We start from the raw sequence: 15,134 nt of genomic DNA on the forward strand, positions 1-15,134 counted from the left end.
CCTGCAGACCTGACGTCCCTCAGCTGCTGAAGGGTGGAGGAGCTCACCCCTCAGAGCAGAGAGATGGGGCAAGGGGAGACGAGGTCCCGAGAGAGCAGGATTTGTCCCATCTTTGTTTCTTCCTCACTCCACGCAGCCCTGGGTTATGAACCGCTGACTGGGGGGCCTGAGTTCAGGCTGAGGGGTATGAGTGGAATAGGGAGCAGAGGAACTGTGGACGGCCTGAGGCCTGCGGATGAGAGAAGAGGAAGGCAACTCTGCTTGCTCAGACTTCTGGGGAGGTGACTTGAGGAGTTTTGAGTCAAGAGTGAGGGTGTCATAGATTTTGGACCTCACTTTGCATTCACTCAACTATTTCTCCACATGACAGCCTCAGCCTCCCTGACGGCCTCCCCCACCCCCACCTCTCCTAGGAAATCTGCAGCCTGAGCCAAGGTTTTCTCTTTGGCTCCACTTGGAAGTGCAAACCTTATGGGCTTGAGATGAAACATATGCTGCTCTGGAATGTGGCTATTAGCCAAGGGAATGCTCAGAGGCCCCTGCAGAATCTGCAGCCATCTGCCTGGGGTTGAGCTGGGGGGTGTAACAGACCATCTGGGGCCAGGAAGGAGCAATGGCGGCTGAGGGCACCTTTCTTCTCCTCACCCCACTTAGGACCAGTGCCTCCTTCAACACTCAAGTGGGTCTCAATGTACTGCATTTCCTCCCCCGGGGAGACCCAAAGCTAGGCTCAGCCTCAGATGCCACGGGCCCAAGCCACAGGCTCCAAAGGGAACAGGTGCTGATTAGTATGGCATTTTGCATATTCTTTGAATGTTATTCATTTCCTGCCAAAAGACACAAACAATTTCCCCTGCCGCTGCCGTCTTCCCCTGGGAACCCACAACATTTTCCGTTCTCTCTCTTCAGCTCTTTGCGACTTGTTATCCGGGCCCTCTGAGGCCTTTGCTGACCCTTCTCCTATAGCTGCCCCACCCTCTCAGGCCCTGAAGGTCCAGTGGGAAAACCCCCACTTGGATGAGTCCTTGATGCCCAGCTTGCCCTCTCTGGTGTGGTCAGAGAGCACATGCTCAGGCCCATCCTTAGCTTCTACAAAGCTCAGAAATAGATCCGCTTCTTGAAATGAGGATTCCTGACCCCCTCTCCACCTGGGAAGGCCCTGCCTGTGCTTTCTTGGATGGCTGCAGGGCCGGGCTGGAAAGCCTCTGGTAGGGACTAATCACCAGGGATGGGTGGTTGGTCGCGAGAGAGAGGCAGCTGGTGGAGCCCCCACCAAAGTCCAGGATCAGAGAAGTCCATTCTGTGCATTTCTGGAAATTGCCGGGAGTGGGGGGTTGGCAAGCAGATAGGCTTAGGGGATTCTTAGGGGTTGGAAAGGACCTTAAAGATTACTTAATTCAACACTGTTCAAGTTTTGTTATTGATTGTTTTAACTTGTGAAGAGTCTAAGAGCCAGAGAATGAAAGCAATTTTCCTGGGGCTGTTCTGTGGGTCAGTGGCAGAGCTGGAAACAGAGGCAGGGACTCTGGACTCCCGGTCCAGTGCTATTTTCACAGGACACTATCTCTTGAGCACTGTTGTGAGAATTTCCCCGTGTCCCCAGAGTGCTTGGGAGGTGGCAGGTGCTTCCATGGGACTCGTGCCTCCCTGGCCTTTGAGCGGCTCTCCTAGCCTCTACTGAGAGGGATGGATTCACTGTGGATGGATGTTACCCGTTCCTCAGATGAACCCCAGAACCACATGGGGGCGATCAGACATACTTTGGGAGAAATGTCTGCTTCTCAGAGGACTTGCTTCCCCAGTTTCAGCCCCTGCTGCCTTAAACGTGTTTTGTACCACGTGTTCTACTCCTCAGCCACGGCTAATTTGAGAAGGAATAGACGTCCAAGACCAACCAATATATTGGCTGGACAATGGCCATTCGGTTTTTCTCTCTTAAGAGTTTGAAATAAAAAAAGCACAAACTACGTGGCCATTTAGTTGTAGGAAACTAGACTAAAACTCCAGTGAGGACTTGAGTTAAGATCATTTGATGAAAGCACAGGGAAATCAAAATTACACACAGAGAGGAGTTGAGACAGGAGACTATATAGCCCAGGAGGAGAGAGAACTATGTGGCCTGGCACTTCATTTATTTGAAATCTTTTTGTTCCTACATAGCTGTCCCCGTATCCACATTTTATATGTGAATGGGTTTCTGCCCCTTGTGACCAAAAGGACTTTGACCAGAAGTGATGAGGTAGAGAGTATTTTAGCATAAAAGTCCCCAAACAAGCCCAACTCAAATAAGCTTGGATGACAGTTGCTAATGGGCGAGGCACATTCCCACTGTCAAGGCAGAGATGGGACTTCTGGGGATAGAGAATTAGGGACTGCTTCCATCCAATATGATGTTACTAGGGCAGGAGAACTCAGCCATTGGCCCCTACTACTTCCCTCCATCTTCCTTTAGGGAAAATGTTCATATGATGTGTGGTACCCTAACTTGAGAAGCCCTCTGTATCCTGCTTCATCTCCTTGAGAGTGTACGAATGAATGTAACTCTTACCTGGTGGAGAAACATCCAGTGTATCCAGAATTTTCCTCCTCTCCCCTAGAAATACCATAGTGTGTGTGTGTGTGTGTGGATGGTGGGGTTGGTGGAGATGACTGAGCGAAAGCCAGCTGATTTCCAGAACATGGGTTTGAGGGGACAAGGACGTAATCAGCTACATCTAAGTTGGCTCAAGGACTCCAGGGTTTTTGAAGGAGGCAACAGACTCATGAGTATGCCCCACACTGGCTCCAAGCAAAGAAACCAGCCCCGCCCCAGAACTCCCAGGCACCCTCCCATCTGGAAGACAGAGCTGTATCTTGCAGCAAAGCTCCATCTGCCAGCCAGATGAGCAGTACCTGTAAAAACTTCCCACATCAAGCCTTGTGGGGCTAATGTCTCTTCCAGAGCCGCTGACAACAGCAAAACGATTCCAGAACTACATGTCCCAAAGGGCTCAGAGATTCTTGCCTTTGAGAACAGAGTAGAGAGTCTGATGTTGTCCACAGACATCCCAGGAAGCACTGGTTGCAGCGGGAGAGGGCCAGGACGAAAAGGTGAAAGATTAGGGAAGAAAAGCAGGTTGTCAGAAAGAGGTCCCTACCTCCTTTGTAGCAAAAATTGCCACCACTTGCGGAGTGCCTCCAACACGCCAGGCCTCTTACAGACATGAGTTCACTTAGTTCTCACAACCCTGCAGAATATGTATTCTTTCCTCATTTTACAGGGGAAGAAACTGCAGCTTTGAGACGGGGAGCAGGTTTTCAAAGATCACAGGATTGTCACCATGCCTGCTGCTTGATGTCTAAGTGAAGTCGAGCCACCTTCCAGATACCAGGAGACCCATATGGGGAAACGTTGATAAAACTGAGCTCAAAGACAGGAAGTCAATTCCCCAAACCTCACTCTTGGCCCTCTGGGAACTGATAGTCTAGAGAAAAAAGAAAGGCTAAGAGCAGAGTTCCTGAAAGTAACATGAGTGTCTTTTTTAATAAACATGCCAAAGCTTGACTATCCAAAAATGCATGCCATGCCTTTGAAAGCAGGCCCCTTGGAAAGCTGGGTTCCATCAGAGCCGCGATTGCTCAAACAGTCTTAGAGTCCCTCTTTGGCAATGGCTTCAGGGCTTGCAAACATCCCTTTGAAAATCTTCAGTTGTGGCAAATCTTCTTGTTCACCCTCTGGGGCAGTTTTGATTTTGGGGCAAGAGCCAGAAGTCATTTCGGATTTGGGTGTGTAATCAAACTGGGTTGTATTATTTGGAATCCAAATGAGGTGCGAGCCTCACACAGAAAAGTGCCTAGTGTTGTCGAAAATAAAGTGGAGCCCTCAGGATTCGATTGAGAGATGAGCCCAAGAGTCCTTCAGGGTCTGAAATGCCCGTGCCCAGGCAGGAGGTGCGGGGGCGGCCTTGAACAAGATCTGGAGGTCTTCACAGGGTGAGACATGATCAAACCCGATCAGGGCATAAGTAAAAACACACACGGTCCCATAAAGTGGCCTGGGAAGGATGCCACATTAATAAAAGGGAAAAATGCAGAGGAATGTGTGAGGAGGGAGCTGTTAAGAAAACGCAAGTGCCTATAAACTCTGCTCTGCAAATGCCCCCACCCCAGCCCCACCATGGCTCCAACTTGTTTTTCATTAGCCCTCAAGAAAGGCCTTAAAGAAACCAGCCTATTCGTGGAGGCTGCAGAGCATGGAGCTGGACACCTGGCTCATGACTCACCTTTGCCTATCCTCTGTGTGTCCCCTGCCCAGCCACTTTCCTTCCACTTGTCTCTGGGTCTCACTGCCCTTGAGTAATAACGTTCCTCCGGGAATGTCTTACTCGTACTGTGGTCTTGGCAGGCCAGGATGCTTGGTACAAGGGAGAAAGTTAGAGTGAATCCAGGTGAAATGAGGACTATTGTTTCCACTCTGGTGCATTCTGAAACACTACTTACATAATAGGACTCATACCCTTCATATCCCCAAATTGGCATTGGGACCAGCCAGTCTGCTGGCAGTCGGCCAAAGCCTTATCACATTTCCAGGACCCAATGAAACAGGAAATGGGCTCAAACTATCATCAGAGAGTTAGCTCTCAGGTGGGACTTCCTGATAGTCAATAATCAGAAGTGCAAGCACCAGGGCCCGGTGGTGCAGCAGTTGAAAGTGCACGTTCCGCTTCGGTAGCCTGGGGTTCGCCGGTTCGGATCCCGGGTGCGGACATGGCACCACTTGGCAAGCCATGCTGTGGCAGGCATCCCACATATAAAATAGAGGAAGATGGGCATGGATGTTAGCTCAGGTCAGTCTTCCTCAGCAAAAAAAAGAGGAGGATTGGCAGCAGATGTTAGCTCAGGGCTAATCTTCCTCAAAATAAATACATAAATGAAGATTGAAATTAAAAAAAAGAAAAGAAAAGAAATGCAAGCACCAAAAAGAGTTCAGAAGGGAAGGAGGAGACCTGGGCTGTACAGTGGAGGAGCTCCTGGTTTACGGAGTACGGGGGGAGACACTGCCATGAGCATGAAGGCAAACTGAGAGAAAAACCTACAAAGGTAAGCACATTGGCAAAAATGATCAAGTAAGCCCTTAGCATTTAGGAAGCTGGAAAGACAGGAACGCGGGAAGGAAGGGACTAGCTAGCATCTCATGGTGTCACTCACTGCAGTCTTGAGGAGAAGAGGAATCTGGCAGCTGAGATCTGAAGCCAAGAGAAGCGTGGGGTTGAGGTGGAAATGCCCCGGGGAGGGGCCCCTGGAGCTTTGGTGGCAGCATTTGCGGTGCTTGGTAATGGCGGAGGACGGCTGAGCTCAGGAGACTGGGCTAGGACACGCCTTGCTGGAGTGGAGAGTTCAAACTAGTGCAAGTGGTTTGTGCAAGTCGTTTGACCGTAGGGAGGACAGTTGTGAGATTCCATTGGAGTGACTAAATCCTGAAAAATGTAACCTAGGAGGCCATAAAGTCACTCAAAGATCCCTGAAAACTGAGCTGTATTCCTGCCTCTGTGCCTGGAAGCAGAGACCTAGGTGCACTTGGTCGTTGGGGTCCCTCCCAGCCTAGGAAGTTTGGCTCCTCGCTCTGAGATGATGGTGAAACGTTTGCGCTCCACCCCGACTTCTGCAGGTTGTGGTCACAGGCAGAGCTGTGCTGATTGTCTTTGCTCTGTGCAAAAGGAATCTGTGCCGGCACCCAAGGATCAGGAAGCAGCTGAGATGCCTCCAGTTAATACTGCAACCCGAATACCTCCTAAAAGGAGGCTCGGCCGGGAGACCTGACAGAATCCGCATTGTTCAGCCAGACAGCTGGGAGCAGCTGCAGGGTCCCTGGGTCTCCCTGAGCATAGGGATTGTGAATAGTCTTCAGCCCGGGCTTACAGACATCCTGTGAGATCAGTGAAGAGCCAGCATGTCTGGTGTGGGCAATAATCACTGGCCAGTGAGAATCAAGGACAGAGGACTTCAGGAGCTCATATTCTTACCTAAAAGAGGTTCCAATGACATGTTGTGGAAGGCTGGGAAAAGGAGCCAAGAATGCAGGGAACTGTCGGGGTGGAGTTGGGGCACAGGGTCTTCCTATCATCTTTGGAGCAGCTGCCTAAGTGCCACCCACTCCCAGCCCAAGCTCTAGATGGCATTAACAGTGCAACAGGCCAAGTCATTGTCCCGAGGACTTGGGAAATTGTTCCTCCCCGAGAGGGAGCCCAACCAGGAATTCAATCACAGAATCACATAATTTTAGAGCTAGAGCTGACCTCAAAGATCATCCAATTTATTACTTTCACATTAAAGTGCTTAGGAAAGTGAGACAACCTATTCAAAGTCACTGCCTCATTAGTGTCCAAGCCAGAACTTAAAGCTCGAGTCTCTTGACTTGAAGGCCAGTGGTCAGTCTCTTGCTGCTCTGGAGGAAGCCACTCAACCCAGCTCCCCAGAAGCTGGCAGGGGTGAAGACTAAGGTGAAAGGGGCAGGAATTGGGCAATACACTGTGTACATTTCAACATAAAGTGATCAATGTACAGATGAGATGCACAGCTAGAGGCAAATGAACATTAAGGATTTGGGGGAGTGAGCAGTGGTGGAAAGAGTAGGGAGCTATGAGTCAGTAGACCTTGGTCAAGGTTCCAATTCTACCACTCATTCACTACGTAACCAGGAAAACTTTACTTAATCTTTCCGAGCCACAGTTTATTCATCTGTTAAGTGGGGCTAAAGATACTATAGAATTCTTGTGAGAAATAACATATGTAAAAATACTTCGCATACAGAAATGGACAAATATTAGTTGTTACTACAATTGTTGGGATTATCAAGGGCGAGGCTATTGAGTTTGGAGGCTGGAATGGTAATGGAGGGATTCTCCTGGTTCTCTGAGCTTCTCAGTAGAAGAGGGAAATCCAATAATTGGCGAGAGTTTCTACTTCGTCTTAGACGTGTTCTTAGGTAGCTCACTTAGGTAGGGCACAATCCAAGGCCCAGTGGAAGTTCAGCCGCTCAGTGAGGAGCCTTCAGGATGAGGATTCCCAGTCTTCGTTTTCTGCCGCAAGAGTCCCGGACTTCCCTGAGAGTGCGCCTCTTGCAAGAAGGAATGAAGCCTGATACTTCTCAACCTGAACAGGATCCCTCTCAGCTGTCTGGTGGGGAAGAGTGGAGTCAAGAGGAGAGGAGAGGAGAGGAAAGGGGGCTGCCAGCCATGAGGCCCACATGTTTCAGCCGAAGCCACTTGAAGCCACGTGGACAGAGGGACCCACAGCATCCTCTCTAGCAGGTCTGATGATCACTGTCCTCCTGACTTTTGGTGCCAGCCTTGGGTGGGAAGTTGTGGCTCAGGCATTAAACTAGGGGGGCTGCATGGAGTACCAAGAAGTAGAAGGGTTTGGAGAAGGGAGGGTCCTATTGTATTGCAGCCCAGAGCAGCAGCTTTTCGTAGGTAACAACCCTGCTGTGCAGGCTGAGGTCATTCCTGGCACCAGCTCCCCACTTGCTGCAGACGCCTGCAGGTCTGTTTTAATATCTTCAGCAACCACATTCCTAAGCAGGGTGGGTAAGAGGCTTTCTGGACAAGACTGCTTTCCATCAGAAATTATTCCAATTCGCTAGGGTCAGATATTTCAGAGAGAGCTGGATTGTTTTTTCTTTTTAAAGAAGAAAATAAAAATTCAGAAGGAATGACTAAATGCAGAAACCAGGAACACAGCAAGGTCCTGAGGACTAGAGAAGGGAGCAGGAGCCATAAACGAGGGAGAAAAGATATAGGGGGCTGGGAAAGCATCTCCTTTTGCGGGGGGGCTAGCCCAGCCAGGCTGTTCTCAGATCCTGATGAGTTTACCTACTACTATCATTCATTCAATCATTCATTCAACCCACACTTGACTTCCACTCTATGCCAAGTGCTGTGCTAGGAATACAAAGAAGTTGTATTACTTATCTATTTCTGTGTAACAAATTACTGTCAAACTTACTAGCTTAAAACAACACATGTTTATTATCTCACAGTTTCTGTGGGCCAGGAGTCTGGGCACAGATTAGCCAGGCCCTCTGCTTCAGGGACTCTCACCAAGCTGTAATCAAGGCTGTGGCCAGGGCTGTGGTCTCATCTGAAGTCTTAGTTGGGGAAGGATTTAATTCCAAGCTCACACGGTAGTTGGCAAAATTCAGTCCCTCAAAGGCTGTTGGGCTGAATGCCTCAGTTCCCAGATGGCTGTTAGCCAGAGGCTGCCCTCAATTCCTTGCCACATGGGCCTCTCCTCTGTGTCAGCTTGCTTCATCAAAGCATGCAAGCAGAGAGGCAACAGGAGAGTCTGCTAGTGAGTCAGAAGTCACAATTTGATGTGACCTACTGATAGAATGACATCTCATCGCCTTTGCCGTATTCTATTGGTTAGAAGCAGTCACAGATCCCACCCACACTCCAGGGGAGGGGATTACACGGGCCTGTGAAGACCAGGATGCAGGATGGTCAGGGACCATCTTAGAGTCTGCCTGACACAGAAGTCACATTGCTTCCTGCCCTCAGGTAACTCAGAGTCAACAATGATGACAGTTATAATAATAATAATGGCAAATGCAATGTACTGAATGCTTACAGTGTGCCAGAAACTGTGCTAGAGTCTTTTATATACACTTGCTTTTAATCTCTGTTAGATAGGGTACAACCGTTATCTTCTTTTTTTTTTTTAAAGATTTTTTTATTATTTTTTTTCCTTTTTCTCCCCAAAGCCCCCGGGTACATAGTTGTATATTCTTCGTTGTGGGTCCTCCTAGTTGTGGCATGTGGGATGCCGCCTCAGCGTGGTTTGATGAGCGGTGCCATGTCCGTGCCCTGGATGCGAACCAACGAAACACTGGGCCGCCTGCAGCGGAGCGCGCGAACTTAACACTCGGCCACTGGGCCAGCCCACCGTTATCTTCTTTTGAGGTGAGAGAATAGTCTCAGAGAGATCATAGTAGTGAGAGATCTAGGAGTTTTTGAACTCTAATTTTTCAGACTTCAAAGGCTTTGCTCTTACCCCCTTGGTTATATGCCTCCCAGAGAAATTGCAATAGAACATGGAAAGTGCTCTAACGGCCCCTCTGTTTGGGGGTGCTGGGGAAGGCAGGCCAGAGGTGGTGACATGGAAGGAGCACTGTACATAACAGCGGCAGGACCCTAGAGGGAGTCCAGGGAACAGAAGAGACACACTCCTTTGCTCTTGAGGAGCCCTTGAGGCTCAAGTGGGGAACCAGACCCAAGAAGCAGTCTCAGGGCCCTTGCAAGGAATGGCAGCAAGTGCAGACTGAACAGCTGTTTCAAAGAGCTCTAAAGAGATGTGGAAGCCAGTGGCTGTTTAGATTAGTTTTCTAATTGGCTGAGTGTTAGCAAAGCCTCTTGTGTATACAATGAGAATAGTTAATCTTGTCTATTTGTATATCCACTCATGTTCTGTCACTCCCCGATCTTCTCAGCTGTTTGCCTCTTACTGTCGGTTTTAGGCCAAGAGAGGGTTTAAGTCTATGGGACTCTTCCTATGTGGCCCCCAGCACAGGTGGGCAGCAGGAGGAAAGCAATGAAGAGGAAGATGATCCCAACACTCCCCAATGCCCACCCTCATCACTGCCCACATGTCTTGCCATAACAGCCCCCTCCCACTCCCAGTTAGTCTCCCTTCCTGCCGCCCCCATCTCTCTCACACACCCATTCCAGTCATCGGAACCCGTACATTCGCAGGAAGTGGCCTCACAGAGTCACCGCACAGCTTCATGACAAGCCTGGAAGTTAGGCTTTATTATGCCAACTGGGAAGCTCCCCAGAGAGGTTAGGTAACTTGCCTCCCACACAGCTAGCAAGTGTCTGAGCCGAGATTTGGACTCAGAGCCCTTCAGTTCTTGCCCCCCGACCAATGAACCGCCGCAATTCTATTATGGGCTTCTGCAGCAATGAGGCCAGAAGCCCCGACTCCCTGAAACATCCCAAATTTGGTGGTTCCCTCTCAAATCAGATTGTAGTCACCTTTAGATCAGAGACCAAGATATGAACTTCTCCCACAGTTCTCCAAATGCAGGCACAAAGTAAACATTTATGCCTTGATTGACAATGAAAGAGGGAAAGATGACAACAAGGTTGGGAGGACATCTAAGGATTTAAAGGTCCTCTTTCAGATGCAGAAATGACCCCTCTGACTGAGGTGGCTCCTGCCTATGTCAAGATTCACTCACCTCTCCGTGTCTCTCTCAGTTGCTTCTTTCCCTGGAAACTTATCTTTGGCTTCTAGGTGTCTGTTAACGATTTTCTTTCCTTCATGACCTAAGTGTGGTCAAAATTGCTCCTTGTAATCGCTCCAAGTTCAGCCAGTCAGACATGCACTTAAACACATACACTTTGTGGGGGAGGGGCGAGGGAGGAGAACCTCTTTATACAGGGTGATGCTCACAACAGACTTGGGAAGAGATGGCAAGGAGAAGGTCTCCTTTTCGATGACATTCAACAAATGGGACTGATGTGGCCAGATTTGTTTTTTTTGGGAATGTCTTTCAGAGAATTATAAAGAGATGACTATATGAATGAGATAGACAGGAGGTTAGTGACGTGTTGGTTTCCTCAGTCTCTACCAATCTCATATATAACCATAGCCACTATTGATTAAGCACTTTCTATGAGCCAGACACTTTACTAAACGCTCTACAAAAATGATCATGGTTAGTCTTCAAAACAGTCCTGTAAAGGAGCGTTAGTATTATCCCTGTTGGAAACTGAGGCTCCCGGAGGCTAGGTAGACCGTTCAAAATCACACAGTAAGTATAAGAGCCCTGATTTGAACCCAGGCTGCCTGACCCCAAAACCTTTGCCCTTAATCTCTTATGCCTGAGAGAGACTGATGACTGAGAGGGACTCAGTGAAAACGCCTGTTCTTCCACTCAGGCTGGGACTTGTGGTAGAACGAGAAAGAAGAGAAGCCTGGGGTTGAATCCTCTTTTTCCAGGGAGGTGCCCGGGGTCTGGGCTCCTTCCCGCCTAGCACAGCCTCTGCTCTGCAGCTTTGCAGAAGTGGGCAGCTGGCAGAAGAGTTGCATTTTTTAGGCCCCAGGCTGCCTTCTTATCTCAGGGAGCCTTGATTTACGTTCCTCTATCTTATCTCAGCCCAGGGCCCTGGTGATGGATTTCACCTTCGGCATTTGGAGCCTTGCTCCTTGCCAAGAGCACTCCCCCGTAGACAGACTGGAGAAGGAGACAGCTCTGGGCGTCCCGTTCTTGGATCAGCCCTTTACCTCCTGCCTCCCCCAGCTCAGGTGGAGAGAGGAGGACGCTGCTCTTTCTGATTGGCAAGGGGGAGAGAGCACTCCATGGCTTAGCAAGGATAAAACTGCCTTTCCCCAGGTTTGGCCTGGGCCTGCCCGCACTTGAGAGGTGTGAGGGGAACAGGAAGAGAAAAGATCAGTAGTAGCCTCAGTGTAGTATTTGCCTCTTTGTTATGATCGTTCATATGTTTTTTCAAATTAATCTTCACAACAACTAAATGAAACAGCTTTTGTATTTCATTTTTACAGGGAAGGAAACTGAGGCTCAGTGGGGCTGGGATCACACAGACCGTAAGTGAAGAGTTGCGTGTCTGGTATGTGTCTTCTGACATTAAATCCTGTGCATCTTTCATGACACATCAAGGAGGAGAGAGTTTTTTCTTTTTGGGAATACATCTCCCCCATGCCTTCCTTTCGTTTTCCTTCTTCAGACTGAAGGAGTGGCGGCTGCGATCAGGGCAGCCCACTCTTCTGCAATGGTGGACTCAAAGCGAGGAAGCATGGCCAGCAGAAGGAGTGTCGTGTTGAGCCAAGATCTGAGGGTCCAAGTTAGGTCGAGTTGAGGTGGGAAGTCACACTTAGAAGGGAGAAGGGGGGAATTCAACCTCCTTCTCATTCCTGGAAGGGAATCCAAAGTGAAACAGTTTCTCAACAAACAAGCATTGAAACCCTTCAGGGGTGACATTCAGAGGACCAGAACTCGAGAGAAAGGAAGGCAAGTGGCGTTTATTGAGGCTCCCTGTACGCCAGGCACCAAGTTAGGGAATTTAGTTATTTTATTCAATTAGTGCAATAGTCTTATAAGGTGGGTTTCAGGATCCTCAGTTCAGAAGAAACTGAGGCTCAGAAAGATTAGATAATTTGCTTATGGTCTTGTAGCTGGTAAGTTGTAGACCTCTCATTTAAATCCAGGTTACCTGGCCCTAATGTCTGTTAGTAAACTAGAAACCTCTCTTCCACATGTGTCCTGGAGTGTGGGGAGGTGAGAAGTCTTGCCTCCAGACCCCAGTACAGCATCTCACAGATGGCAACTTAACCTGGTAACCTTCACTTCCTAACCCGCCCTGCACATATCCTGAAGATTCGGGGGGGAAACAGGGACAGTTGGCAGGGGGGGTTCAGGGTACCTGCAGAAAGAACTCCAGAAGCTCCCTTGCTGGCTGCGTGTAAATCTTCAAGGATGGGCACTATGCCTTGTTCATCTTTGTGTTCCTGGTGCTTAATACTGCACCTGGCAAATAGTAGGGGCTCAATAGATGTAGGCTACTGACTTGAACAAGGAAAACTTTAAGATTTAGTTATGAGGTTCAAAACCATAGATGCTACATTTGCAGCCTGGCCAAAAGTACACAAACTCATTGAGCAGAACCCAGGGAAAACTAATGAAGGGACAGGCTCTTTAAGGGAAAAGGAATTGGGTGATTAGGCAGATGGCTTGGAGGTAGCTGTGACAGAAAGTGCATCTTTGCTGGGGTTAAAGAAACCTGGGTTCTAGTCTCAGCTCTGTTACTCACCAGCTGAGGGATCTTGGGCAAGTTGCTTCCTCTGTGGGCCTCAGTTTATTCATTTGTAAAGTGAAGGACTGGACCGACAATCCAAGGTCCCTTTCACCTCTGACATACTGTGAGTTTTGAATCTTTAACCCCTCCTCCCAAAACAGGTTCCTGGGGCGGGGAGATAAAAAAGCTTGTCTTGTAAAACAGCAGAAAGTTTCACCTCCAACCTGGATGAGTTGGGCCATCCTATCTGAAAGCTGAAAATGGATTAGATGGCATTAGCCAGATCTTTTCAAGTCTGGGGGAGTGAGTGATTTTAAAGTGGGTATGGCCCCCATTCCTAACCCTCATCTCTGTAGACAATTTGTCTCAGCCTTCAGAGGCGCCAGAAAAGCTGCAGCGTGCAGAGGTGGCTCATCCCAGAGGAGGAACAGAGCAGAGAAGCCACCACTTTACTCTTGTGGCTGATTCTCTGCTCCCTAGTGTGCTGGCCATCTCCCACCCAGGCTTAATTTGCACTGCTAATCTGTTGTGTCTTTCTTGGTAATTTAGCACTTTCAGACAGTTATGGTTAGATTCTGTTTATTTTTCTAAACCTCACAAAAGCCCCATAATATAGCAAGGGAGTGAGTGGAGAAGGAGAGGGGGAGTGGGGAGTTTTTCTAGAAATATAAACTCAAGGTTGAAATGCTCTTCCCCATCTGCAGGACAGCTGTTGTGGCGCCCTGGCCATCCCAAAAGCTCCAGCATTCCATTTCAAGGATCTCTTGCTGGCTTCCCTCCTACCATCATTCCTCTGAGAGAACGTGGCCTTGAGAACAAGGAGTGGAGAGCTGCCAGCTACTGCCACCTGACACAGAGCCTCATTGCCCTTGCCTGTCTCCTTCCCCTGTCCATCTTCAGTGTAGGGTCAAGAAGTGGGTCACTCCTTCCTTTTATCCGAGGTAAGAGCAGGGGAAGTGAGGACTGGAAAAAGAGATGTCTCCCTTACATAGTTGGGTAAGAGGAAACTTGGGGTCCTAGTGGACCAGCCCTAACCTAACCTAACCTAACCCTCACCTGGGGCCCCAGGTGGACTTCTTGTTTTCTCCCCCCAGAGGTTGCCACGTGTCTAATTGCCCATCAAGCTAGAGTGGTGGAGGGAAATTGGTATCAAAGAGTTTTTGCTGAATGCTTGAATGGACGACGGCTTAGAGAACTGACTGAAGTTTGAGCGGGAAACAGGAAGACAAGGCCAACGTCATTTAGCCCACCAAATACCTTCATGCCCTTTGGGAAGAAGAAAGATGAATATGGAAGAAGCAGAAAAGGATGAGTTTAAATTGAGGCATAAAGAACATAGAACTAAATAAGTAAGACCTCAAAAGTCCCTTAGTCATCATCTAATCCAGACCTTTATTTTTTTAGCAGAGGGCATCAAACCCCCAAGGGGATCGTGACCTTAGTGACCTCCTTAAGATCACAGGGCCAGAGTGAGGCCTTGGGTCTCTTGACTATTTTGATCTCAACGAGATGTTGGTCTCCTCTTCTCCACATTCACCTCAAACTCATTTATTCCAGAAAACTACCTTACCTAACCCAGGGGTCCAGTTAGCACCAAAGTGATCTGAACTAACCTTGAGTTTACTGTCCTTGGGTCCATTTTGGCAATTGCCTCGTGGCCTCAAGACTACCCCCACTTAGAAAGAATGGGTGAGGGTAGCCAAAGCCAACTGTACAGGGACAGTTTTACCCCAGGCTGGCCCAGGAGAGGTTTGGCTTGGGTTATTACCAAGGTGCGAGATCTCACCTCCTAGGAGTTTGTTCCAGGGGTCTGCAGTCATCGGAATACGCAGTCTTGAGCAGAGGTGTCTAGACCTTGTCGAATGATCAGAGACCGGGACGTCAACACACATTTTACCCCTTTATAATGACTTGGGTGTGCCAAACAGGACCCATCACCCCCAAGTCCTAGCCTAGGATTTTCTAACCAAGTATACAGTTGGAGGAAAATGTAATCCACGTGTATCTGACTCACTCATCCCTAAATTATCCTAAAGTTCCATTCTGGGAATGGTTTGATATGTACTCTGCTTTTTTTCAACTTTTGGAATCTTGAGTTGGCCAAGACAAAATAAAAAGCCATCCTGAGAGATGGAAGGACTCTTCAAGTAGAGGCATGACCTGTAGGCTCCTCCCCAAGGCCTCCTGGGACAGGAAGCCCAGCAGGGCAGGGAGCATGCCAGAACCCAGAAACATACCTTTATTAGTCATCTCCCAGCTCCCCTTCTGTTTGTACTTCTGCGATGCTGTGCCCTACTGAGGAAAATCACCCAGTGCGGAAGATGGTGTCACTACAGATTT

At 48.8% G+C, this 15,134-nt stretch overlaps 1 long non-coding RNA gene across 1 annotated transcript in view; it reads left to right on the plus strand.

Annotated features, from left to right (window-relative positions):
• LOC123278942 (uncharacterized) overlaps positions 1 to 14,922 on the plus strand; it is a 57,468-nt gene extending 42,546 nt beyond the window's left edge. Inside the window, exons 2-6 of the long non-coding RNA XR_011495623.1 lie at positions 7,140 to 7,289; positions 8,741 to 8,939; positions 11,545 to 11,586; positions 13,499 to 13,735; positions 13,863 to 14,922. This is a non-coding gene — a long non-coding RNA (uncharacterized lncRNA). The remainder of the gene's footprint in view (positions 1 to 7,139; positions 7,290 to 8,740; positions 8,940 to 11,544; positions 11,587 to 13,498; positions 13,736 to 13,862) is intronic.
• The last annotated feature ends 212 nt before the right edge of the window (positions 14,923 to 15,134 follow it).

Source organism: Equus asinus, chromosome 20, assembly GCF_041296235.1.
Source record: "Equus asinus isolate D_3611 breed Donkey chromosome 20, EquAss-T2T_v2, whole genome shotgun sequence".
NCBI classification, from domain to species: domain Eukaryota; kingdom Metazoa; phylum Chordata; class Mammalia; order Perissodactyla; family Equidae; genus Equus; species Equus asinus.